Consider the following 24,471-nt stretch of genomic DNA (forward strand, 5'->3'; position numbering starts at 1 on the left):
GTGTGAGAGTGTGTGTGTGTGTGTGTGTGTGTGTGTGTGTGTACTTATACACACACATATATGTATTTTTAGGTATATGCAAATGTATAAGTATATATGTATATATATACAATATGTACACACACATTATTTTTTGTCTCTGATATGTCTAATTTGACAGAAAAATAAACCTACCTTTCTATCACCATATTTTAGCTGTCATTTGTCAAAAATGCATGCAGTTAAACATATTGTAGCATCTGTTTAAAGGGGAAAATTTAGGAATTTTCTATTTAGGAATTTTCCTTTGGTGAATCCTCAGAGAGTATTGTTTCAAGGTGAAAAAATAGCCCAAATTGCAAATATATTAATGATAATTTTAATTCTGTTGCCAAATATTTTATTTATTGAATCCCCAAATATATACTTATGCATTCTCTCCCTCTCTCTTTCTGTCCCCATTTCTTTTTTCTCTCTATGTATCACTATCTCTATCTGTCTGTCTCTCTTTCACAAACACACACACACTCCTACAATATTAATTTCCTTCTATTACTCCTTTTCACTTTATTCAGATCACAGGCCAACCATTTATTATATATCTATATATGTATATAAGTGTGTGTGTGTGTATATATATATATATAGTGTAACAATGAAAATATAGTGTAATATATATATAGTGTAATAATGAAAATATATGAGTCAGATTTTCTCAGAGGGAGGAGGACATTTGTCTTGCAGGATATTTTATGGTGATAGGGAAAATTTTGTAAAAGAGTTATGCCTGAAAGGGGTAGAAAAGTAAGAATGAGCTTCCCAAGATGGGCCTGTGATGTTCATGCATCAGGAAAGTACATTCAGTGGGGTAAAGGGATGCAAAATAATGGTTGGAGGGAAAGTGGAGGCATAGAGGTAGTGAACAGACTGCCAGCAGTTCAGTATACAGGAATGTAAAGTGTGAAGAAGAGACATTAAAAACAGATGTTGAAATCATTAGGGATCTAATGGTAAAGGTCTTTGTATGCCATTGATGTAATTTCGGCTTTATTTATACATGGCAGAGAGTCATTAAAAGATATTAAACAATGGGTTGACATCTCCAGATGTTCATTTAGATCAATCTCTCCAGCAGATGTATGATGAATAGAAAGAAAGGGGGCAAGGAGAAATATTAAGGCCCTAACTATGGAAGTGGGCAACTGAGGTGGAGATAGCTAACCTTTTTGAGAGATATTAAGGACACAAAACTACTAAGACTTGGTAAATGATAAGATACGGGAAAGGAAAAACAAGCTAAAGATTATTATCTGGCTTGTTCAAGTATATGGGAATTGGTGACGCCAAGATAAGAGATATATGAGGAAAAACAAGGTTGGCAAGAAGGATCGCTAGACATTTGAATTTGACTGTAAGATAATCAGTTGACATCATATGGCCCTAGAACTCAGGAGAAAATTAATGGTAGGAGAATGTATAAGTCGTAAGCATTCAGAAGGTGGTTAAGATCATCTCAGGAAAACATGTAGCATAGAAAGAGAATAGAGCTTAAGATAAACCACATGGGGGTGAAACAACACATAAAGGTAGATAGGAGAAGAGGAGAGCTAGAAATAATCAAAGAAATAGAAGGAAGAAGAGAGTCTTATAGAATGCAATGGGTAGGAGGCTTTGAAAAATGATAGATTTGAAAAGAACTAAAGTTCATTAGAGAGTCTAAAAATATACATAAAGCTCAACTTTAAACATTAAGGCATTTTATATTATTTTATTTTAAAGGAAGGTTAGTTGAATCTACAGTCCAAGTGTGAAATTCAGGTTAATACAAAATATTTCTATGTTAAATCAGAGGCTAGAGAGTTTAAGAGACTGAGAGAGAAATATCTTCTTGGTGTTTATTAAAGAGTATGTGATCCTGGGCTAGTGAAAAGCATAGTGACAGCAACAGTTAAGCAAGAAAACTAAGTAGAAAACCTAATATCTGTATAAAATAAGTGCTGCATTTAATTTTACAATCTTTTGTTTTATTACTCTCTGGCGACAGTGGTTTTGTAGGATTTCTGGTATGTTCCTATGAATATTTGTTCACTGAACCTGCTTCTTGAATAAATGTGATTTAAAAAGGAACAGATCCTGCAGAATTAGATTTACTGTTTCTTTGTCTGGAGCCATATTTATCATGTCCAGGTGAGTTCCCTAGTAAAGAACTTATGAAGAGATGGGGATGTATGAAATTCCTTCTAACTGCATGACTTACTCTTAAACATTACTGTAGTAATCAGTTCATTTGTTTTTCAAAAGTGGGGAAACACAGGAAGTTTATGATTACTAAAAGAGCCAGTCTCTAAAGATTTTCATGAGAAAGGTGTGAGAATATCTGTTGGGAAGCAACATAGGACCACTATTCAGAAGAGAAGGAAATTCACTGTAGTAGTAGAGAATGGAAAGAAACTATGCTGTGACGAAGTGCGAGAGAGGCATGGACATATATACACTTCCAAACGTAAGGTAGATAGCTAGTGGGAAGCAGCCGCATAGCACAGGGAGATCAGCTCGGTGCTTTGTGACCACCTGGAGGGGTGGGGTAGGGAGGGTGGGAGGGAGGGAGACGCAAGAGGGAAGAGATATGGGAACATATGTATATGTATAACTGATTCACTTTGTTATAAAGCAGAAACTAACACACCATTGTAAAGCAATTATACTCCAATAAAGATGTAAAAAAAAAAAAAAGAAAGAAACTATGATTCTTCAAGAACCTGTGGGGAGTCACTTTCATATACATTAATAGACACAGTTAGCTTTTAAAACAATTCTTTGAGATAGTTTACCCCATTTGCCAATGAAGAAACCAAACCTTGGGAAAATCAGGCAATGTGTTGGAAATCAGATGATAATCAGTTAATCAGTGATAGAAGTGTCATTCAAAGTTAAAGGACCCAATGTCAGTGGTATGATTTAAAATCAAACAGATTTCAAGTAAGGTTGAATAAGTGCAAAAATTGAATCAGGGCAGTAAAATGTAGATGTTGTAATCATGCTATAGATATTACGGTCATCAAATGAAGATTCTCCATTATTGTTCCCAACCAATATTACTAGATAATTCAGTGCATGAAGAGATTTGTTTTATGTCACAGAGCTGGATTCTCTCACTTCCTTTGATTTTCTTTAGTCTTGATAGAAATAAACATAACAGAAGTGGAGATAACCACTGTGATGTAAAGAGGGAGGGTGGCATATATAACAAATTGTTTATATCCAGTTTGAAGGTAGTGTAAGTTATTTATTATATATGGAAGGAAGTGCAAATAAAAATAGTGTTCATGAATTCCATTAATTACTTTTCCTATACTTGTTAACAACTTTTCACCTGTCTACTTTCTATGTCACCAGTCTGCTTTGGTTGCCACCTTGGTTCAGTGTGACTCACTATCTAAACCACCACTTTATCTTCCAATTCATGATTTGCTGCCTCCCTCTGGCTTGACCCTGTTTGACTGAGCTCACACAGATGGACTTTCTGTTGAAATTTTGTACCCCTCTTGGTAGAATGTCTCAGTGGGAAGCCCAGTTACTCTTGGTCCAGTGTACTTCCACCTGAGCTCCAGCATCAGGTGGATCAGTTGCCAGGTAGAATGGAGAAAAAAATAGAAGCAGATAAATGCAGGGAATAATTGGTTATCTCAATCCAAGTCTTAGATGAGTCACAGATGTAAAATATTTGTTACCAGCATTCTATTGTTCCTAACTCTTCAAAGATATTACTGGTTGTGAAGAATTCTGGTGACTGATTACAAAAGTACTGCTTAGAATTTTGCAGTTCTTACCAATTGTTTTACTCTTCCTTTTTCGTAGTAATAAAGGTAATAAAAAATGCAATTTTAACCTTTTGAGAACTCAATTTTTTTTTTTTTACCACTTTTCATGTTAAAAAGTATTGGCTCTGAACAGCAGAGTTAAACATCCATATCTGCCAGTTTATTGTCCTGCACTTGGATCCATCACATTAAAAATGATCAATTTTCTATCTTTAGCATGTTTTGTATCTTTATTCTTTTGTGTCTCCACTTAGAGAGTGAATAAGTTCAATTTTGGTTTCAGAGAAGACCCATGAAGAACAACATTTGGAAAATGGAAATGGGTCAAAATACAAATGATGGGCTTCCGCTCTAGTTTAAATAACAGAAGCCATGATCCTGGACCAAGGCAAAACCATAAAAAAAATAAAAAGAGAAAATTTCAAGTCTCATTCTTTCTTTGTCCTACAGTCTGGCTTTCTGTTGGTTTTTAGAGTGGTGAGAGGTAAGGGGAAGAGTGAGAGGAAAAAGAAAGCTGAAATAAATAGATGATTTAAGACAAAAACACAGCAGAAAAAAATAAAACAAAAACTTAGCAGAGATAATTGCTGAGGAATGACTTATGTCCTCTACAGATACAGAATGTAGAGATTATTCACCCTCATAAAGAAACAGAAGTCTGTCAATGACATTAAATGCTCTTAAGAAAGTCATTTGCAATGCAGTTTAATTGAAGTTTATAATTTCATATTAGAATAGGAATGCATAATAAGGAGATATTTATAGAGGAGTCTGAGGAAAATAACATGGTATAAGTATTTGTAGGCTTCCATTATTAGGCTTTTATTTCCTCAGTACAATATACAGGCATTAATATATCTTCCAATATGAATTTCAAAAAATCTCTTAACTTGGAAAGTAAAAGTTAATTCTCTGAAATGGGAAAAATAAAATGCAATTCTTCTACAACATGGCTGCTACACAGAGATAACATTTAAATGAGTTGTTAATTGGTTAGCAGTGTACCAGATGACTTTGTCATTTATTTCACCAAATGAACCAAAGGTTTAGGTCTAGGTTAACATAGCTTTGAGGTCTCTCTGGTGACTGCTCCTTAGTGAGAATTCTACCTCGTTGGTAGTCCTGCACTACACCCAGAGGGAGGGTAATTCTGCATTAGAACACATTTTTTTTTTAATTGTCAAACTTTATGGAAAATTTGTTATGTATAGACATCTCTAGAGACAAAAATTATTCAGCTAGATTATCATAGGATTGACTCATTAATAGCCTAATTTGAATAATGACCAAATTACCCTTTAGCATGCTTGACTGTAGCAAGGGGATTATTGAAATATCACAGAAAGCCTCTTTTTCTAAGATCTTGATATTTATGGCTGTCAGGAATACTACACATTACTAAATTTTGTCTTCTTATGTATTTTTTTCTTCATGTCAATAATTATATCCAAATAGTTAAATGATTTAGGACATTTATTTTGCTTAATAAATCTTTACTGGAACTTCCCTGATGGTGCAGTGGTTAAGAATCTGCCTGCCAATGCAGGGGACACGGGTTCAATCCCTCGTCTGGGAAGATCCCACATGCCGTGGAGCAACGAAGCCCGTGCACCAAAACTATTGAGCCTGCGCTCTAGAGTCCGTGAGCCACAACTACTGAGCCCACGTGTCACAACTACTGAAGTCCAGGCGCCTACAGCCTGTCCTCTGCAACAAGAGAAGCCACCACAATGAGAAGCCCACGCACGGCAACAAAGAGCAGCCCCCGCTTGCCGCAACGGAAAAAGGCCCACGCGCAGCAACGAAGATCCAATGCAGACAAAAATAAATAAATACATTTATTTTAAAAATATATAAAAAAACTTTACCAATATATAAATACATACAGGAAGTATATACATGCTGATAAATGAAAGAAGAATTAATTACAATAAATACAATAAAGTAATATATATGTGTATTTGGAATAATCTAATAGGAAAAGTGGTGGAAAAGTCCTATAGGTTGATAATCCCATAACATAACAGGGTTACAATGATTAAAAAGCAGGAAACAACCTATATATTTAAGATGTTAGGATAGGTTAAGTAAATTTGGTATATCCACTTAAAGGAATATTACTTGATAATTTGAGAAGAGATTTTTAGTAACATGGAAAAGGTTTTATATTTAAATAAATTGTAAGGAGATGTAACAAAATATTAGCCATATGTGATTTTTTGAGTGATCAAAGGATACGCATTTTTCTCTCTCTTCTTTTAGTTAAAAAATAGTATGGACAAATACAGGAATATAAATTCTATGAGGGCAGGTACTTTTTAACCTCTCTGATCGCTATTCTATTCCCTGCAAAAAATGCAAAATATATTTTATATAATTTGAAATTAGTTTCCACTTAAAAAAGTTTATAGCATAAATTTGGAGACCCTTATTTTCTGGGTTTGTGAAGAAGTTAGCATAATGGTAAGAGGAAAATGTAGTCTTATTTGATGGCTAAAGTTTGGTTGCATTCCTGATTCTAAGCTTCCTGATAGTCAAAAAAGCAAAATCAAAAAGGCAGCTGCAAAAGTTATAAGATTATTCTTGAACATAATGAAAATAATTATTTGGGAAAAGCAAGGATTTACTCAGTTCTTAGTTTTGAAAAATCTTCTCATGTGATACTTCATAGAGAGAGGGGACACAAAGTGACATAATGAAAAAAATCATGCTCAAAAACGTTTCCTATATTAAATGTCAAGGTAAGATTCCTATGGCATTTCACTATAGGAATACTTAACGAAAACCTAGGACACCATACCAAAGTACTTTAGAGAAAGCAATCCTGTGGAGGGCCGAAACAGTACCATTTAATGTTTAGCTTCTTGGGCTTCCTCAATCCAGACTTAGTGTCTATTAAACCTTGAAGGAAGAATAGACTCTACATCATTAACTAAACATAAACCAGAAGGACCGTGGGCTTTCCAGGAATGGAGGGCAGCAGTAGTAGGGAATTTGGTTATGAAAAAAAAACCCTGTGAACTCTACTAGAGCAGGGAATTATTGTAGGGGAGGCAGGAAAAAGTTCTAAAGCTAGGTAGAGGTCTTCATGGGGTTGTCTCTTAATAGGTGTCCTTTGAGGGCAGAAAAATCCTCAATTGCTTTGTGTTCATTCCAATGCCTTGCATATAATAGGTGATTAATAAACGTTGACTCCATAAAAAATCAGGGAATAGAAAGTGTTTATACCTTTTGAACTTCTAAAGGAAGTTTCTATTTTACTCTTGGGTTCATGAAGTAGAAAATCAGATTGACAGGGCAGATTGCTCATTTTTCTTACTAAGAAAGTAGAAATTAATACTGATTTATTTATTCACTCAACAAACATTTATTGAGTGTCTCTAATGTACCAGTCTTTTTTGTGATACAGTGATTTATAACACAGAGTCTTTGTCCTTAGGGAGCACATAACCACAGACTTCTTCAAGGCTTTGGGCCACCCTGTGTAGAATCAACGAAGTCCTTGGCAAGAACTCTGATACGATTTGCAAATTTAAAGTACTGAAAATAAGCCAAAAGTGCTAGCAGAGCCATCTTTTCTCAGCAAGAGTGTAGTCCAAACCCCAATCAGGCTAAGTTTGCATATTACTGAGAGACTACTTTTGTAAAAAGCACATCAGAGTATCCCAAGTGGCATCGTAATATTTGCACTCAGCAGTCTTCAAAATGGCAGCTTAGAGACTTTGAAATCAATGGAGCTCCACTCAAAGGGAAAAATACACACTCTGAAAATGTAGCCCAGTGCATCATCTAATGAATGATCCCCCACAGAATAAAGATGCATTTGAGCTGTCATTGTGGTTTGTTGTCTTTCTTTCCTTTTACTATTTTTTTTAAATAAAACTAAAGGGAAAACAAGATAAGGCAACTAACATTGTTTAACAGTGAAAAATTAGATCTTCCTTTTTTTTTTCTTCTCTTTCTCTTGTCATTTGCATTCCTCTTTTATCCATACATTTACTACTCAATTTTTCCTTGTAGATATTAAGTAAGTTGACTTTCTCCTCAGGGTGCATTAAAATGTTTTTGGAATGCTTTGGGCAAAATATTTTTTCCTTACATTATATCTAGATTGAAGAGTGAATATGAAATATAAGGGATGCTAACTTGTTTTATTGGACACACTAGCTGTGTATTTTCTTTTTTCCCTTATTTGTTCCTTTGTTCCTTCCCTCTTTCCTTTCTTCTTTTCTTCCTTCTTTCCTTTCCTTTTTTTTTTCTAATTAATTTTTATTGGAGTATAGTTGCTTTACAATGTTGTATTAGTTTATACTGTACAGCAAAGTGTTTCCTTCCTTTTAATAGATACTTATAGATCACTTTCCCAGGTACTGGAAGTATAGTCATAAAAAAGATAGATATGATTTCTGTTCTCATGAAATTTGCATTTAACTTGGAATAGACAGAAAGTAAGCACATTTACAAAAAAATAGTAAGAATAATACAGAAAATAAAACTGGATAAAATTATAAAGAATGATTTGGATGAGCAAGATACTACATCATATTTGTGGTTGGGAAAATTCTCTTTGATGAAATAATACTAAAACTGACAACTGTATGACACCTGAAAAGAAAACAAAGTTCCAAGCACAAGAAATAGCCAGTTCAAAGGCCCTGTTTGATTTGTTCAAGGAATAGTAAAATAGCTTTTGTGAGGGAAGCTAATAGAACAAAAGGAAAGCATGGAAGGAGGGAAAGTGGGAGAACTAGAAAAAGAGTAGATGATACATAGTCTTGGAGGCCTTGTTGAATGTCAAGTTTTTATTCAAATAGAAAGTAATTAGAGAGTTTTTAAGTTAAGATGTGACACAATTTGATCATTACTATCAAATAATTACACTGGAAGCTGTGTTGAGAAAGGATTGTTACCCGCTGTAGTAGTGAGGGATGGCTGTGAAGATAAATTCTGGATAAATTGTTGAAGTAGAGCTAAAAGGACTTGCTGATGGATTGGATGTTGGAAGGGTGAGGGAAATAGAGGAATATAGCAAGACATACATTTTTGGTTGGAGAAATTGAAGGTGCTTTCTCTCACTGAGTGTGGAAGACTATGAGAGAAACAGGTTGGGAGTAAGGGGATTTAGTGGGTAGATGAAAAGTTCTGCTTAGTATGTTCAGTTTGAGATTCTATTAGATATTTAGGTAGAGATGATAAGTATGCAGTTGGATATACAATGCTGGAGCTCAGGGGCAAGATAAAGGCTGAAAATAAAAACCTTAATGATAAGCTCCATGAGGCATGTTCTCATCCTTCTTACCATACACCACTTGGGGTGGTGATATACTTGCACTCTTTCTCATCTTCTCCCTCTTATGGTTAGTGGCAGAGGATTGCAGAAAACATTGGGAATACAGCTTAAAGCTTCATAACAAAGCAAAGTAATTTGTACCTTCTAAAGACCATGACTTGATGAGTGTCATGTTTATTAGTGACTAGATTTAGTTATTCACACATCAGAAATCACTTGTGAATTCCCCAAAGAGTTCCTTCTATACCTCCTGGGAACTTATACCCAGATCTCTGAGACATCCGAAATGTAGTGGAAAAAGAATGGGCAGAGCAATTATGAGTCTTCAGTAAACACTTAAACACGATCCGGGAACAAATTTAGTCTAAAAGATGTAACTTCCTAACTCACCCTTTCTCCCACATACACACATCTTATAAAAATATCTTCAGTTTATTAGGAATTTCATTTATGAATTGGTTCATATAGTAGAATAATCTGTATATAGAAATGGTATACGGAGCTCCTCTTTGAAAGTGTAACCAGAAATGTATTTTATTTTCTAAAGGGTCATCATTTTTCCCAGAGTGGAGGACACAAAATGAATAAATGAACCAACAAAATGTAAGATAGAAATGGCTATTATTGAAATATAGGATTTGAATCAAAACTTGAAGTACCTTCTCATTTGAAGAACATAGGTAACCAAAGATGGACTGGAACTATAGACTGTAAGCTCTGTGTGGACAGAGCCTTTCCTGTCTTGTTTATTGCGCTATCTCTAGTCAACCTTCTAGCACAGTGCATTACAATCACAGATGCTCAATAAATATATCAGGAATAAAGAAATCAAGAGTAAGTATTAAGCTAATACAACTTTTTTTTTTTTTAAGATGTTGGGGGTAGGAATTAATTAATTAATTAATTAATTTTTGGCTGTGTTGGGTCTTCGTTTCTGTGTGAGGGCTTTCTCTAGTTGTGGCAAGCAGGGGCCACTCTTCATCGTGGTGCGTGGGCCTCTCACTATCGTGGTCTCCCTTGTTGCGGAGCACAGGCTCCAGACGCGCAGGCTCAGTAGTTGTGGTGCGCAGGCCCAGTTGCTCCGCGGTATGTGGGATCCTCCCAGACCAGGGCTTGAACCCGTGTCCCCTGCATTAGCAGGCAGATTCTCAACCACTGCGCCACCAGGGAAGCCCAATACAACCATTTTTAAAACCTACTTATTTCTTGTTTGTAGTTAAGAAATTATGCTTAAGCGTGATCTGGCCTCCATTTGTATGTGTCGACTTCCCCCTGCCTCCCCACCCTTCCAGTTTGTTTTTCATCTTTTTGGGAGAACCAAAGATCCCTCCACAACAGGGCTTTTAAATACACTATTTTCCTTTCCTTGAATTCTTTTCTCTCTTCCTGCTCCTCTATCCTCTTCCTCTAATTAATTCCTGCCCATTTTTCAGATTTCAGTATCACTTCTTCTGGGGGCTCTTCTTTTTTTTTTATGGTATGCGGGCCTCTCACTGTTGTGGCCTCTCCCGTTGCTGAGCACAGGCTCCGGACGCGCAGGCTCAGCAGCCATGGCTCACGGGCCCAGATGCGGCATGTGGGATCTTCCCGGACCGGGGCACGAACCCGTGTCCCCTGCATCGGCAGGCGGACTCTCAACCACTGCGCCACCAGGGAAGCCCTGGGAGCTCTTCTTGACGGCACTGAGCAGATCTCCCTCCTATCATCTGATAATTCTCCTGTGTAGCACTTATTTAAATTTCTAATTATATACTTGTATAGTTGTTTGGTAATATCTTACTTTCCCATTATAATTTAAGCAGGTCTGTTTTGCTCACGGTTGTATCCAGGAAAGGACAACCATAGGTGCTTAATAGAAATCAAATGTCTTCATAATTCTTAAAGTGACAAGAATTATGGAATCTCTAAATACAAGAAAAAAAACAAGGCTGTTTTATTCAGGCTGATTTTTAAACCGTACCAGTAGGAATTAATAAAACTATCGATGAAATTTTCACCAAAACTAAAATTTCATGTATACTCTATCTTTAAAGAAATTAACACAAGCGCAGCATTTCCACTGCACGCATATCTGTTTTAAAATTGGGATTATTCAGAGATTCAGAGTGAATTTAATACAACAAAAATCGAGGACACCACCAACTTCAGGAAAATCTAGATTCAATGCTTGTACTTTACCCTGAGCACACAGAGCGTGCAGTGGCATCTTTGACTTAGTCATCAAGGCACATTCATTTCAAGGGAAGCGAGGTCACTGCTTTCTCTCACTGCACCTTATTCACATGATGTGGGAAAAATATTCTCATACCTGCTTATGAAAAATCTGTCTTTTCCCACATTGCCTTGGAAGCTCACCCTCTGTCACACAGTTTTAAAAGGGTAAAATTTACCCTGTTTCCATAAATTAGCTTTTGTGATTATTATTTATTTTATTTCATTTTTTCGGTACGCGGGCCTCTCACTGTTGTGGCCTCTCCCGTTGCGGAGCACAGGCTCCGGACGCACAGGCTCAGCGGCCATGGCTCACGGGCCCAGCCGCTCCGCGGCATGTGGGATCTTCCCGGACCAGGGCACGAACCCGTGTACCCTGCATCGGCAGGCGGACTCTCAACCACTGCGCCAACAGGGAAGCCCTGTGATTATTATTTTTTTAATTATGTTGACAAGGGAATTAGAGATCTAATTTCCACGCTTGGGATCTTCATTCTTCTAAGTAAAAATGGCTAATATTAAGTGACTTTTAGTTTAATATGTGTAATAAGTTACAGGAAAATAATTGTTACCCAGCATTTGCTAATTTACTTTATTATTACCCATATTTCTATAATATTTTAATGTTTATCAAGCATTTTCCCTTATTTGATTTTCACAAGAGCATTTCGAGCTACCCAGTGATCAATACCCTCCTTTTGTAAATGAATGAATGAAGGTTTAAGGAGTTTAACTTCAGAGGCATAATAGTTTAGTGAAAAGGGCATGCATAGTAGAGTTAGGAGAGCTGAGTTTGTATATGGATTTTATTAGTTACTAAATATAGGACCTTAGACAACTTACTCAGACAACTTACTCATTAACCCTCTGACACCGGCCCTCCACCATCCGCATCCACTTTCTCCTCCCAGCTTCATTTATTTCACATGTAAAATTATGGTGGTGTTATTGTTTCTCTCATACCATTGCCATACAGATTAAATAACAAGACATTTCTAAAATTTTAAAAAAAATAATCAAAATGGTGCTACGATTTTTTTAGCTAGTCCAGTAATTTTTAAAAATAACATCATGCTACATAAAAATAATTAAAGGGGTAAAATAAGTTGAGTTATTTTATAACAAATTTGCTGGAAACTTTGAAAGAAACAGCTAGTAAAAGAGTAAAGATGGATGACTTTAGTAGACCTAGGGTTTAGCAAAACAGTCAACTGGATGTAAAGGAGCCTAGAATAAAAACGTAGGGGTTGGGGAGCCAGATGCCGTATTTTCAAGTGTAGGATGTTTACAACCTAAAAAACTGAAGGGAGAGGGCATCTGGGAGCCTGATCACAAAATATTAGTCTTTCATTGCATATGAATATAAATCAGGAGACAAAGGATAAAGCAAAACATGAACAATGACCAAAGACTCAGTGATCTTCCTTCAGAGTTTGTCTCTCCAGGCTGAAGAAAGGACAACCCAGGAAGGCAAGTCTTGCTATGTTTCTGCTCTTTCTCATATGGTCTTCGGATGTGAGTAGCCATTACGTAGCATCTCTTGGACAGATGAGCTTTAAGTACCTAGTACCTTAGATGAAAGGAAATCTGTGACTCTTAATGGGCTTCAAAACAAACAAACAACAAAACCAAAAAACACCTCCTTAATGCTCCCTGAAGATAGACTGAAGTATCCCACTGAGATGTTTAGAAGGCTTCTGTCAGAAGAGACTCCACCAACACTGAGAAAATAACCAGGCATTCCTTCACAAAGAATTGGATGTAACCTCTTACTTCTTTCTCCTTATTCTTTTTTGCTTGCTAAGTTTTGAAGCCCCACTGCCTCAAAAAATCAGTCTCAAACTTAGTAATGTGCCCAAGGTCACAGAGTAAACAAAGGAGACAGAAGGTGAAAGCATGCCTAGCAAAATCCCATATTGTTTTCATTGATTCACACCCTTTTCTGATGTGATTTGAGAATCTTTTCTTTTCCTCTTAAAAGGAGCTAGCATTTTGCAAGGTAGAACTTAGGCCTCAGTGAAATTTTAGGTTGAATTTAGCATGCTTAATTTTTAACACTCCTGTTAGAGATGACACCATTTCCCTTAGTTCATTTTAAATCTAATTGAGGAGAGCAATTGTATAAATATCAGGGGTGGGAATGAGGGAAGCATTTGAGAATTGTCCTTGAGTGCTATCTCAGGTCCTTTTTTTTCTACCCACTGGCAAATCATTACCCAATAGAATAACTGCCTGTCAGTGGTAAGCATTTGGCTAGGGTTCCTAAGCAAACAACGTGCATATCCTACCCAAGATAAAAAGAATAATACCAGGAGGGGGAAAATATGTAAAGGTGGCAATAAGAAAATATTTTTTCTTAATTTTGCACATGATGAGGGTCTCAGGCTGTTGTCAGTGTTGTCTGTATAAATGCAGAACAAAGGTCTAATCTAAGGGTTACAAACAGAGAGAGACAAGGTCGGCCCAAGAGGGAGTAGCCTGCCATTCACTGGGTAATGGCAGATAAAAAGCAGTCCTTGTTGCCCACAAAACACCTGTGAGAATTCAGAAACTGCTGTGTGAGTGAGAGCAGGAAAAGCTGCCCGTCCAGAGTGAACCTGCTTCTAGTCACCTCTCTTCTCCCCGTGAAAGGTTCTGCATGTTGCTGCCTGCAGTACACTTTCTGAGACAGGAATGCTTTCTTTCCCAAATGCCAGCCAACATTATACGTTCCTTTTATGGACAACTATACCCCTTCACTTCTATCTTATCCAACTAGGCACCTGAAGTATTACTTGGTAATTTACTTTTTGGGCCATACATCCAAACAAGTCTATAGATTACAAATATATATATATGGAAATATATAGTATCCAAAGTTTCAATTGAATACAATTTGAAATGCATAAGACATAAAAGCTATTAAAATTGGGAGTTATTAAAGCATAGAAAAGGTCTGTCTGCTGTAACACTATGTAGCAAAGTACCTTATAGAGAGTCACTGTGAATGTCTGGCATGTATTTTTTTCCCTATACAGTTGTTTTTACTAAAATCTATATTTTATATCCTTTAGAATCTTTCTGAAAAAGATGAAGGGACAGTTCAGATATTTGCGATACAGTCATGGATTAAATGTTATTTAATATTGTTATTTTAACCAATTAAATCAGTCAGCAAACAATTACTAAGACCTGTCTGGTAAAAGGCATGAAGCTAGTTGACCTGAGGAATACAGAAGTACACACATGTCCCTGCAAAGCTTGCAGCCTGCTTTTAAAGGAAGAAGTAAGAATCCAGAAAGGGAATTGATTATATAAGACAAAATAGAATAAATTCTAGGAAAGTGGCAGAGACAAATGTTGAATGAGTACAGGAGAAGGAGGTCTGTCTCTGGATGAGACTGACGAGGAAGGCTTTAAGTGTAAACGTAAGACAAATGATGTGTTGGTTTCAAATAAGGTTAGTGGGGAGGCCTTCTGGTAGAAGACGAGGTGATGAGAGGAAAGACAACAGTTATACTTCAACCCTTGTTCTTTCTTTCACTCAATCAGTGTTTATTGAGAACCTACTCTTTTTCTGGTAGTGTGTTAGGTGCAAAGAAATGCAATGATTAAAAATATATGCAACTCTGGGCTTCCCTGGTGGCGCAGTGGTTGAGAGTCTGCCTGCCGATGCAGGGGACACGGGTTCGTGCTCCGGTCCGGGAAGATCCCACATGCCGCGGAGCGGCTGGGCCCATAAGCCATGGCACCTGAGCCTGCGCGTCCGGAGCCTGTGCTCTGCAATGGGAGAGGCCACAACAGTGAGAGGCCTGCGTACCGCAAAAAAAAAAAAAAAAAAAAAAAAAAAAAAAAAAATATATATATATATATGCATCTCCTTGCATTTGAAGTATGGTAGGTTAGCATATGATTATGAGTTTAGCTCTGGGGGAAGAAGTGGAAACCTAATTTCATCATTGACTAGTTAAGTGACCTTGAGCAATTTCCTCTCTAAGATTTTTGTCCCCTATCAGTGAGATGAAACTGGTAATTGGAGTTTTCTTGTAGGATTATTTGGGGACGATTAAATGAAATAATGCATATAAAGCACTCACACAGTGCCTGGTTTATAGTAATTACCCAATAAATTTGAATCTAGTTCTGCCGCACTACAAAGTCTATGCTCTTCACCACTATATTTTATGCCCACAATCCCACATTCTTCCATTCTATTACTCTCCCTTTCCAACCTTACAACTTTCCCAACACTCTTCAGATTCCTCATTCGATACCCATTAAATGCTACAATTCCCAGGGGTTCATGTTAGACTCTCGTACTCCACATGTTTTATTCTGGGACATCCTCTCCTTTTTACTTGGTTTCAACTACTATCAGTTCACTGCTGGTTACCAACTACTTATCTGTAACTACTTATCTGTAACTTTATCCAAGGCTTCTCTCAAGAGCTCCAGGGCGCAGCATCCTAGACATGTCCACACTGTCATCCCAAAGCCACTTGAAATACATTATATTCACTCTTTTCTCTCTCTTGGGTTCTCTAATTTTCTGAAGACATTGCTCTCCAATGAGCCTCCAGGCATCAACGTTGGAATCAATCTCAACTTTTCCTCATCTTTCCTTCTCCAATCAATCATCATATATTGTAAAATCTTCTTTACATATTTCTCTTCAAATTAATCCCCTCTCTCTACTATACTTGCTGTTTCACTGATTAAAACTCCCATTATCTCAAAATTCTTTGCAGATGTGATGTGGAGCCCCCAAAATCTGCATCTTTATAGGCTCAGAGGCGATCGGAGGCCCAGTCATCAGAACCTGTATCCTAATCTTTGGTCCCTCTCCTTCCAAGCTTGACCCTCCACAATCTGTCCTTGATTTAGATAACAAGCAAGTCTGATTGTGACATTCATCTGTTCAAAAACCTTCAAAGGCTCCCTAACATCTACAGAATAAAAAAACCCTGTTTGAACTGTTCATCATGCCATGCAAGACTCTTGGTGTTTTCATTTTTCCCTGGCAGTCCAGTCTCATTACTGCTTCTGGCAGTATAGATGATACCTAAGTGCAAGGGTCCGGCAGAGAGACTGCCTGGGTACAAATCCTGTCAAGTAAAGTGAAGTTAATAATAACACCCAGTTATCAGGTCCTTATGATGATTAATTGACTAATGTATATAAACATGTGGAATATTGCCCACTATGTAGTAAGCATTCATTACATGTTGGCTACCAACACTTCTAGCCTTCTTTGGAGCCCCAGCACTCGATCCATGTTCCATCCCTACTATCTCTGAGGATTTCTTTAATATTTGTTTTGTTTTTCTATCCCACTCCCTAACCTGACTTGTTTACCTGGCTAAATCCTTCATTTCCTATTTCTTAAACACTAATTTAAATGTCATCTCATTTTTGAAGCCTTTCTTGACTCCATCAATCGGATTTAAACACTCTTTCCTTTTACTTCCATTGCTACTGCTTTAATTCTACTAAGTTGTTTATACGTAGTATTTCTCCTTTTTACACTGAAAGTGTCTAGAATATTAAAAGAAATGGCTATAAACTCAACAGGTGCATAAGATTCACCAAAAGAATTATATATATAACTTTCCTTTCTCACATGGCACATCTTAAACAGGGAGGAAGGACATGTGATACTAACATACAACACTATTTAACCACTATTGGCTTTAAGAATTTAAGGGAGAACTTTGAGGTACAACAAAATTTTCCAAAATTTCCAAGACTGTCTTGTTTGTCCAACCCCCACTGAGAGTTCTAGAATTCCCTAGAACCTCCAGAACTTGCACACTGACTAACCTATGGCTTAAACTATTCTTCACACCATCTCAGGCTGTTCAAACTCAAGTTTTTATAGCTAGAGTTTAAGCTTGTTGTGTAAAGTTATATTTCAACTAGAAGGGGTGGGGAAGAGATATAGAATATTACTTGCATGGATTTTGTTAGAATTTTGTATGATTCTAATCGATATGTTGCAGGTAAATAAACTGCAAGAAGATTTCAGAAGTTCAAACTCAGGTATAGTCCATCAGAATGTCCACTGGCATCTTGAGACTTTGTCTGTCAGATATTTGGGATGATGAAAATTCTGCTCTACTGCTAGCAATTTCGCATTGGCATTCAGGCATCCACAATGTGGCATCCTTCACATTGATAGCCAGGCTCAGTTAAGGAATGGAGATCGGTGTGGGTGATTGAAGGCAGCCAGAACCAAGTACCGATGGGTGCACCTAGTGAAGATATTTGCTGTGACTCTGGCCTATGCAATCTATTGAGGCTGTGCCTTTGAGGTCAGAAGCAGCACACGCCTCTGGAAAACATGTATGTATGCCTGTATGACATCTCTGCTGCCATTCTCTGGCTTTTGTGTTTTGGCTACCTGCCACTGAAATGAATGGCTTTCAAACTGCTTGAAAAGAGCAACGGCAGTTTTGTATAATTTTAGAACAAGAGAGCCACTCTTAATCTTTTTAAACTGACTTAGACACTTGTCAGTTATTTGAAGGGATTTATAACTTTCTCACCTATGTAGTCATTCATGTTCTTAAAAAGCAAGTAGTCAGTAACAGGAATATTTTTGGGGCAGAAAATGTAAGCACTAAAAACACTGTTTAATTTGAACTTGATTGTGAACATTGAGCACCTTCCCTCTAGGACTCAAACCTCCTTCCATCCACTTGTAGGTTTTACATTGCTGAGTAAAGGACATCAAGGACTTTTCCACAATTAATCTGAAATCATTTTTTTTTTTGGCTTTTGGTACATCTGCCAAATACTTTGTCCATTCAGTAGGATTTTTTCATTTGGCTTAATATATTCTGATTGCAATTTCTCATTGGAATTTAAAATTCATTTTTATTTATTATCCTCACAATACATATAAATGATTCAGGAATCAGGTGGACTTATTATCATCATAGGGCAGGGAGGAACTCCCTACATATTATCATATTTTTAAATGACAATATTTATAGCTCTGGTACAGAAAAATAAAAAGCTTAAAGTTTTTAGTTTTTGTGTACTTTGGAAGTTACCAGCTGTTTTAGAAACATTTTTAGTGAAACAGAAAAGAAAGGAAAGGGTAAAAAAAAAAACTCACACAAATAAATAAGAAACATCTGTTCTGGCAACTTGTATAAGTTCCAGACTCCTGCAAATTTAAACTACCAAGCATTAAACTTCTGAAAGTCAAGATTTGTAATGGAAATGCTAAGTGACCCTTAAAAGGCTTAAAGCGACGCTGTCAAATAATTTAGGGTCAAGTTTTGACCAAGTTTTAAATTGCCATAATCTGGTGGGAAATATGTTCCAGGTTTTAAATATTTTTATTTTTGTAACTTTCCATTGATTCATGAAAATAAATAAAAACATAACGGACATTGCTTATTTAGAATCATCCCTTTGAATTTTAAGTCAATAAAAATGAGCATGATTTTTTCTTTTCATGATGAGAGATATGCTGATAGAAAAATCCACATTTTACTACAAAATCAACATGTAAGTCACATTGTCTAGTGCACATGTGTAAAAAAATGCCTGCGTGTAAAAAAAAAACAAAGGTTTTAAAATTGCAATATGAAACAAAAAATTGTTAAATAACCTAACTTCGTTTTACTGTCATTAAATTTTGTCACTGAAAGATCTTACTCTGGTAGATTTTGCTTCTGTGCTTTCTTTATACTTCCATGTAATCTGGCCCTAAAATTCTGTTAATGGAGTTCAAACTATTCTATAGTTATGAAAGAAATTCATATTCAAATATTTTCATTTAGTTTCTCTTCAATATTTCATGTTATTACTCTGGCTTCTTCACCAACTTTCTTTAGATTCAAATCTTGGCAATTCTTTTTAAATTGCCTCCAAAATAATTTTGGGTACTTTGCACAGAAATCCTTGAGGATTCTGTTTAATCTTTGTTTACAGGACAAGAATATTTTACAAATATTTATTTGAGTCAGTCTCAAACCTCTGCTTACTTTGTTCTTTGCAAATTTCTGGTAGTGATAAGCACATGTGTTATTGTTAGGACATTCTCAGGTAAGTGAATCACTGCCTCACTTAATACAACACAAACTGTGAGAAAGTGGTGTGTGGGATAGTTATGAGTATGCACTAATGAAATCAAAGAGAATTCTTTGTCATTTAGTTTGGTTTTTTTCCCTTAAAATTTTTCAACAGAGGTAAATGAACTTTTCAACAGAGGTAAATCTCAAAATAAGAGGAATGAAAGAAAGGTACATAATAAATTGTAAGGTTGCCAAAATATTTCACAGAATACCCAAATGACATTTGTAGTAATTATTTTAAGTTTGATATGGGATAGGAAGGTGCAGGGGGAAAAGAAAAAGATAAAAGAGCATGAAAATAGAAGATTGTAAACTGCTATTCTGACTAGGGAATGCGTATCTAAAGCATGTTTGAAGAAAATATATTTTTCTTTTGTTTGATTTTTTTCTGCACCTTCCTATGAAGCATTAGAAACTGGTCACTCTCAGAGGCAAGGTACAGAAATAGATAAATTTGTGGTCTGATCTGATATGGCAAATTGGCAATTCCTATTTTTTTTTTATATCTGTTTCCAGTCAAGCATGGACATGCTGAGGAAAGAATGCTTGGATTTACTGAATGAATGAATGCTGATGTATGTGTGTACAACTCTTGCAATACACTTTTTTAAAAAGTCTTTTTTTTTTAAAAAAAATCTATTTCTTTGGATTTTTGGAGAGATTGGTGCAAGGAATGTGTGTGTGTGAGAGAGAAAGAATAAGAGAAAGAAGGAAGCTTTTAAAGAGTTCTAAATCGACAGCACTAATACTGTTCCTACGTTCCTGCCATTCTTGTCATCACTTATTCTTAGCTCCTATCTTTCCTTCTCAGGTTAGCTTGTGTGCTAAGGTTCCCTGGCTCCCAGGCTAAAAAGAAATGAAAACAAACAAGGAAGTTTACACCACAAGACATGAAGAGAAAGATCAGCTTGAGACTGAACACCATATAAACAAAGAAATTCCCTGATAAGAACAAGCACCCATCACTTAGCATTTGTTCAGCAGCACCGGACTACAAGTAGACATCTCTTTAGTGGCTGTGGAGTGAGGCCCTTAGAGGGTTCTGGTGCCAACATCTCTACCACGGTTAATGGCTTTGCTTGCATTGATTTAAGCCTGACCCTAGCTCTTGGAAGGCAATTTTGCTCAGGTGCCATGATTCTTTCCAAAAGAATCAATAGTTATGAATACACAATAATAAAACTTTTTCAATGAAGAAAAAAATATGGTTTAAAGTGTAATCAAAAATCACTGTGACTGTTAGAATCTCAGAGTATTACTGCAGATTACTTCCACTGGTGCAGCAAAAGGTCATGCAGTTATATACTGTCTCTTAAAATCAGTGAGTGCATAATAGTTTTTGCTACTCTGAACAAGAATCATTAAACAAATTCATAAATCAATGAAGCATACAGATGCATTAGTTTAATTATCATTTCTGCTTAGTTGGTTTATATAATGTAATTGTTTACTGTTTCCCAGTATTACACTGGAAAGGCTTGACTGAGCCACCTCATGTTTCATATTGTTCTAATTTTAAAACTTTTTTTTATTTTTTGATGACAGCAAGAAAGAGTAGTCTTTGAAAACAATTCAGTGTGAAGTTTTGTTGTTTTTGTCCTTTATTCTTGGGTATTTTTTGCCATTTCTAAAATCTGGGTCTCAAACTCAAGAATGTGCATCTCAATTTATGTTTCTTTTAGTAGGGGTCAAGGAAATCATCCCAAGTTTTCAATAAAGTTGTCTTTGCTCTTCTCTCATCCCCACCCCAGTTTTAGACCTAACATCCTAATTGTATCTTTTATGGTTAGAAAAGTAGAACAGATATAAAAGAGAGGGGTGACTTTTAAGAAGTTAGATTCTGCATAGCACTAAAAACACTGCAATCCCAGGGAATGCTTTTGTCATGATCCTGTTTTAAAACATCAGGAGTAGCTGAATTAAATTAGTGATGTGTGTGTTTCATAGTGGTGGTAACACACATAGTGGAGAGTGTGTTTTAGAATCTTAGCTACGGGAGAAGCTAAGATCCATTAGTTCTTAGGACAATAATCCTCTTTGGTTCTGTGCTCTGCTCTCCAGGCCCACAGTGGAGGCGTCATCACCTCTATGGCTCTGCAGGGCAAGCTCACCCCTTAGTCTCTAGGATAAGAGTAGCAGCCTGGGTGATCTCTGAATGCTTTGGGGTAATTTTTCCCTTTTCTTAAAAAGTAGCACATGTTTGCAGCTGAAGAGTTCTATGGTCTCGTCCTATGTAATTCAAGATGTCCAACAGCTTCCCTTCCCTCTGTCCTGCTTTCTCTGTCACCTTTATTTGAAACCAGCAGTGACTCTGCTGGTATAATCTCTCCATTCCTGGCTTCTGCTGAGATGGCTGGTAAGTCCATGAGCTACACCCATGATCTCTTTATCAAATGGCTGTTCAGCCCTACACTTAGCGTTCTCTTCAACACTAAGTGAGAACATGAGAACAAATCAGAAAAGTGAGAAAAAGGAGAAAAGCTTTCTCATTTTTTTGCAGTATGGATAAGGTGAGAATTTCTAAATCTCCCAAGTTCTGGTTCCTTTTTTCTTAATAAGATCTTCTTCAGTTCAACTTTTTTTTTTTTTTCTGCATTTTACTGTAAGCAGTGAGGAGGATCCAGGCAGTACCTTAGAAATGTCCTCTGCTAAATATCCAATTTAATCGCTCTCAAGTTCTACCTTCCATAGAACATTAACACTCAATTCAGTCAATTTCTTTGCCACTTTATAAAAAAGATCAGCTTCCCAATAATCAATAATCTAGTTTCCAAAACTATTCCTCATTTCCATCTGAGACTTCACCAGAATGACCCTTAATGTCCCTTCTTCTACCAGAATTCTGTCACGATTATGTGTGTGTTCTCTAAGAAAATGGAGGCTTTCTCTTCAGGTACTAGCCAATTTGGTTTCTGGTGAGACCTCTTTTTCTGGCTTATAGATGACTGCCTTCTTCCAGTGTGCTCACAAATGGGGAATGAGAGAGAGAGACACACACACACACACACACACACGCACACACAGAGCTATCTCTTCCTCTTTTTTTTTTTTTTCTTCCTCTTATTAATGGCCACAGTTGTATTGGATTAGAACCTCTTATGACCTCATTCAACCTTAATTATCTCCATATATAATCACATTGGAGATCAGGGCTTCAACATATGAATTTAGGAGAACAAAATTCAGTCCATAACCGTTTCTGATGCTTCTGTAATTGAATCTGGAATGCGGAGTATGTAGAGTTTGAATAAAGATCCATCTTTGAGGTAAAGATGGTTTGCCAAATTGGTCCTTCTGATTATGAGATTATAATGCCACAAACGTGGAGTGAGTGTTTACATTAGTCAAAAGAATTATAACAATTGCAAAAAAATGTGATTGTGACCTATTTCTACGTAAGTATGATGGATAACTTTCATTCTGCAAATATTTTGCAAGCCTGTGAAGGAAGAATTTTATTCCCAGGTAAGTATCCCTCACTCCATTCCCTTTTCCTTCCCTCCCCCACCCCAAATATCTGTCATATTTCTCAGCATACAATTTAGCTTTGGGTTAACAGACAATACTTTTATAAACTTGCTGTGGAAACTGTTATGGAAGAGCAAACTATTACTGTTGCTGTATTATATCTTGTCACAGAAAGTCAAATGTGAAACAATAGAGACTAGAAATATAAAACATTATTTATTCATAAAATTCAGAATCTAAGAGCAGATCCAACAAAAGCTTAAATCTTTTGAAACGGTACTTATGTAAGTGAACAGAATATATAATGAATATTCCAAACTTCATAATCTCAACTGAATATCTAGATTGTTACTAACAAAGTTTAGACTATGATTAAAAATTTTCCTAAGCATTATATTTTAAATCATTATATATATAGTTTCTTCCTTTTTATATTTTTCTCTCTCTTTCTCTCTCTTCCTTTCATTAAATAGTTCTAAATCTAGAATAGTTATGGCCAGTAGGCCAAAAGTAGTTCACCTAAATTTTCTAGGCACTGTACAGATTCTGTGGCATTAATATTTATAAAGAGAAAATTTTTCTCTATATGTATATTTCATTCTGGCATTAATAGATAATTTACTTATCACTTCTCTTTCTAATATATTGCAAAAATACTATTAGGCTTCCGATTACTTCCAGGAAATCATTTTGTGGGGATAGGAATAGACGGAACAATGTAATAGGCTGCATGGCTTTCAAAACATATTTGACCAGTGTGGTTCCTTTAAAACTATTGATAGAATACTGGCAGCTGTTATTGAGATGAAATATACCACCTTGGATAAGAGCAGGAGAGATAGAGATAGAGAGAGAGAGGGACAGAGAGAGAGATGTATGTCTCCCTTCCTTGGATGTGGCCTGGGTTCAGTGACTGACTTAGTCTGAACTACTGTAACAAAAACACCATAGACTGGGTGGCTTGTAAACAACAGAAATTCTGTTTTTCACCGTTCTGGGGGTTGAGAAGTCCAAGATCAAGGCACAGGGAGATTCAGTGTCTAATGAGGCAGAATTTCCTCGTTCCCAGATGGCCATCTTCTCAACATAACCTCATGTGGTAGAAGGGACAAGGGAATTTCTTTTCTAAGGCTCTAGACTCTACTCTCTTGACCTAAGTACCTCCAAGGGCCTCACCTCCTAATACCATTACACTGGGGGTTAAGGCTTCAGCATATGAATTTGGGGCCAACACAAACATTCAGTCAATCAATAGCAATGACCTACATCTAACCATTTTTTGAGAACAATGCTAGATTTAGATTTGTTTCAATAGAGAGAAGATGCTGTATGAGTTTTAAGGCTAGGTATGAAAAAGGTACAATTTCTCATCTGGTTCTTCTTCCTTTGGTCTGTTTACTCAGGAAGAAGCCTGATGTCATGTTGAGCAGCCCCGTGGAGAGGCCTGCACGGCCAGCAACTGAGTCCTCTTGTCAGCAACCGGCACCAACTTCCCAGCCGTGTGAGTGAGCCATGTTGGAAGTTCAGCTCAATACTATGCTGGCAAATGTTTTTCTATTCTCTGAAAAAGAGTGTGTGTTTCTCTATATCTACCTATGCACACACACACACACACACACACACACACACACACTAG

Source organism: Leucopleurus acutus, assembly GCF_964270905.1.
Source record: "Leucopleurus acutus genome assembly, chromosome: 2".
In the NCBI taxonomy this organism is placed as follows: domain Eukaryota; kingdom Metazoa; phylum Chordata; class Mammalia; order Artiodactyla; family Delphinidae; genus Leucopleurus; species Leucopleurus acutus.